Here is a 4959-nt window from a genome sequence, read left to right as displayed (position 1 = left end):
TAAAGAACAACGCAAGTTAGGTTATATTAGTAACAAGTAAATTCTTTGTACATAAAAAGTATCAAGATTTTTTTTTGATAGGATAACAATTGCAAAGTTTGAGATCACCCAGAAAGCATTATCAACTTGAAAAGTCTACTCGGGTATTGAGCGTTTACTAAAATTTACTTAAAAAGAACTTAATTTTTTTTTCAATAAAAAATGGTAACTTTGGAAAAAGAGAATAGAATCAAGTTTCTTTTATTATTTAGAATCTTCATATATGTGTGGATAACACATACATTTTTTTCTAGTTTATTCTATAGATACAGTTGAAGAAAAATTTGATTAGTGCTCGAGCCGGATGATGAAAAATTATCATATCCGGTTCTTTTGGAGGATGGATCTATAAGAATTCACCTATCCCAATAACAAAAAAACCTGACTTGAATGATCCTGTATTAAGAGCTAAATTGGCTAAGGGAATGGGTCATAATTATTATGGAGAACCCGCATGGCCTAACGATCTTTTATATATTTTTCCAGTAGTAATTCTAGGTACTATTGCCTGTAACGTAGGCTTAGCGGTTCTAGAACCATCCATGATTGGGGAACCTGCGGATCCTTTTGCAACTCCTTTGGAAATACTACCTGAATGGTATTTTTTTCCCGTATTTCAAATACTTCGTACAGTGCCCAATAAGTTATTGGGCGTTCTTTTAATGGTTTCGGTACCTACGGGATTATTAACAGTACCCTTTTTGGAGAATGTTAATAAATTCCAAAATCCATTTCGCCGCCCAGTAGCAACTACCATCTTTTTGATTGGTACTGTAGTTGCCCTTTGGTTAGGTATTGGAGCAACATTACCTATTGAGAAATCCCTAACGTTAGGTCTTTTTTAAAATTATAAGATTGGTTTCATTTTGAATTCATTTTGAAATAAAATATCATGACATCTGTATTGTATATCTAGGGAGAATTCTTTCTGAACCTACTAATCCCTAGATACATCTATTCCTTTTTAGATATATTCTGACCATTAGGATTTGTTCTAAATATTTAAATTACATATTTTGACCTTTCATTTTGAGTTTAGAAAAAAAATCAATTTGAAAAAATCCTATGTCAATAGATTTCAATTTTATGCAAAATACTTTTGTATTTTTAAAATGTCCAATATAGATTTTCCATCTTCTACGCGAAAATGTTCAAATTTCAGAAGGTCTTCTTGACTGTTATTCAAAAGTTCTAATAATGTATGAATATTGGATCTTTTGAGACAATTATAGATCCTGGGAGGTAATTCTAATTGGTCAATAAAAATAGATTTCAATGCTATTTCTTTTTTATTTTTCCTTAGTTTATCTTTAACCAATATATCATGAAAAGTAAAAAGGGGCAAAGTCACTTTGTCTTGATTTTTTTCTAAATGAAAGTTATCTTCTTCTGCGTGTAAAAAGGGAAGAAATAAATCAATCAAATTTTGGGAGGCTTCATAAAGGGCTTCCTTAGGAGTTAAACTTCCGTTTGTCCATATCTCCAGAAAAAGTATTTCTTGTTTTTCATTCCCATTGACATAAGAATGAATACTATAATTTACATTTCGAACAGGCATGAATCTAGCATCTATATCATAACTTCCGTCTTGAAAGTTTTTTAATGTTTTTATACGATACCCACGATTTCTCTCAATTTTTAATTCAATACACAAATTAACAGGTTCTGTTACGTTGGCTATATGTTGTCTATTATCAACGATTTCCACCGAGGGTGGTAAAATGATGTCTTGAGCGGTTATATATCCAGGACCTTTGAAAGAAATCCATGCGTCCTGTGTTCCATACATATTACTTTTCAATACAATTTTTTTCAAATTCATGAAAATTTCATGTACTGATTCTTCAATACCTATTATGGTAGAATATTCATGTGGTATTTTCTCTGATTTTACACGTGTGATACATGTTCCCTCTATTTCTCCGAGTAAAATTCTTCGGATTGCAATGCCTATTGTATCGGCTTGACCTTTCATAAGTGGGGACAGAATAAAGCGTCCATAATAAAGACGCTTACTGTCTATTCGTGATTCAACACATTTCCATTGTAGTGTCCGAGTAGAGACTCTTAATTTCTCTTGAACCATAGTAATTATTTTGATAAAACTCTTGACTTGTTTTTTTCTCTTGAACTATTTTTAATGTTTATTTTTAGTTTTATACACGTCTTTTTTTAGGAGACCTACATCCATTATGTGGCATAGGAGTTACATCTCGTATAAAATTTAATAGTATACCACTTCTACGAATAGCTCTTAATGCTGCATCTCTTCCGAGGCCAGGCCCTTTTATCATGATTTCTGCTCGTTGCATGCCTTGATCCGATACTGTTCGAATAGCATTTCCTGCTGCAGTTTGAGCGGCAAAAGGTGTTCCCCTTCGTGTACCCTTGAATCCACAAGTACCCGCGGAGGACCAAGAAATCACCCGACCTCGTACATCTGTAATAGTCACAATAGTATTGTTGAAACTAGCTTGAACATGAATAATTCCCTTTGGTATTTTACGAGTATAATTACGCGAACCAATACGTACATTTTTACGTGAACCTTTTTTAGGTATAGATTTTGCCATATTCGATTATTTCAATACAATATTTCATTAAAAAAAAAAAAATAAGATAGATCTAGGGTATGGAGATATCCATTTCATGTCAAAAACGGATCCTTTTCCAATTCTTTTCGAATTTGATATTCGATTTTTTCTATATTCTTTTTATTTGCTTTTGATTAATATCAAATACAATTTTTGAAATCAAAGTTAAAAGTTGAAATATCAATAATATTTAAAAAATGGATTTTTCATTTTCATAGAATAATATATATTCTAGATAATTTTATAATTTTCTCTCTTTTTTTATCTAGTCTATTTTTTTAGAAAGCTTCTGTTTGTTCAAATATTATCCTTGTCTTTGTTTATGTTTTGGATTGAAACAAATTACTATAATTCGTCCTCGTCTTCGAATCAATCGACATTTTTCACAAATTTTACGAACCGAGGCGTTTATTTTCATATTTTACATTCCTTAATTAGTTAATCCAAAATTGTGGAAGAAAATAAAGGTTCCTTACATTTTGAACGTCTATTTGAACGTCTATTAGTGGCTTTCTCAATAAAATAGAAAATAAAGTTGAGATTAAAAAACATCCTAATTCAATTGAGTGACTTCTCTTTTTTATTTTCTTATCGTATGTCCAGAAAAAGTATTGGAAACATATTCTAGAATAGAAATAAAAATCCAATTTGCATTAATTGTATATAAACCTTAAACCCCGGGCAAATAATTTATGGATAAGTTATTCATTTAGTAATTAAATCTTCGTGAATTTCCCTTTTTTTTACAATTCCAGTGAAATCCCTTCTTACATTCATCAATAAATATATCTATCTAAAAAAAATAGATATATTTCTATCTATGAGGGATGAAGTTCTATTAGAAACTTGCGTTTTATCTCTCTTTTTTTTTTTTACATAAATGAAATGGATACAAGTTTCTCATCGAATTCGGATATTAGAAAGATTACCATATATAACATAAAACTTCGCCGCCGATTTTTTCTAATCGAGCCTCTCGATCTGTCATTATACCTCTAGAAGTTGAAAGAATGACAATCCCCATGCCTCCTAAAATTCGAGGGATTTGTTGATAATTGTAATATATTCGTAGACCAGGTGTACTTATTCGTTTTAAATTGAAAAAACTTTTATATGATTCTTTTCTATTTCTTCGATACCGTAGAGTTAAAACTAAAAAATATTTGTCGTTTTCTCTATGTTTTCTGATGTTTTCAACAAAACCCTCTCGTAAAAGTATTTTTACAGTTTTTTCTGTAATGTTAGTAAAAGGTAATTGAACCATTCCTTTTTTATTCATGTCAGCATTTCGTATATAGGTTATTATGTTGGCGATAGTGTCCTTCCCCATGGTAAACGAAAAAAATTGTTGCCTCTTACTTTTTATATAATCAACATACTCCTTACATAAAATGATATTTCTTATTTGTGTATTTTTTATCTATAGATAGATCTTTATAACTCATTATAGCTCATTGACTAAGTTCGTTGAAATTTCTATTGTGACTATCATCGACTATTGTAAAATAAACAATTCAAAAAATCGAATAAAAGAAGATATTCAACTAAAGCAAATAGAAAATTCAAATAGAAATTCAAGTATCATAATGTTTTATTTATGTACAAATCACATCAATTACTATTTGTACTGTGTGTTGTAAATAAAATAGACATGAACCTTTTTTTTTGATTTGACCAAAAGACAAGGCTTCTGTATAGAGGTTCTTCTTTATCATAAGAGTCTATTTTGACAAATCAATAAAATATTGAATTGATTGAATTCTTCATTAAAAAAGAATTTTATTATTATTATGAATTATTGAATTCATTTAATGAATTCTAAAAGAAATGAGTTGAACTTCATTTTACTAAGAATTCAATTTTGTAATATTTCTTTATGCATTACTATTTAAAAATGGATGTTCAAATTAACGTTAACGACGAGATCTATTATCATTTTTCGCATGTCCTCGGAAGTTTAGAGTAGGTGAAAATTCTCCTAATTTATGGCCTACCATACGATCTGTTATATAAATAGGTAAATGTTCTTTTCCATTATGGATAGCAATGGTATGGCCAATCATTGTAGGTATAATGGTAGATGCTCTGGACCAAGTTAATATTATATCTTTTTCCGCTTTTGTGTTAAGCTTCTTTATTTTTCTTAATAAATGATTCGCTACAAAAGGATTTTTTTTTAGTGAACGCGTCACAGTTAATTACTCCTTTTTCTTGTAAAGACGAAGAAACAATTTCTATTTTCTCTACTATTTAGTACGACGACGAAGAATCAAATTATCACTATATTTCTTCCTTTTTCTACTTCTTCTTCCAAGTGCAGGAAAAC

The sequence above is a fragment of the Vigna unguiculata genome, unplaced genomic scaffold (assembly GCF_037176805.1).
Source record: "Vigna unguiculata cultivar grain cowpea cultivar isolate G323 ecotype 2 unplaced genomic scaffold, ASM3717680v1 ptg000228l, whole genome shotgun sequence".
Lineage (NCBI taxonomy): Eukaryota > Viridiplantae > Streptophyta > Magnoliopsida > Fabales > Fabaceae > Vigna > Vigna unguiculata.
Note: the sequence above shows the minus strand (reverse complement) of the source record.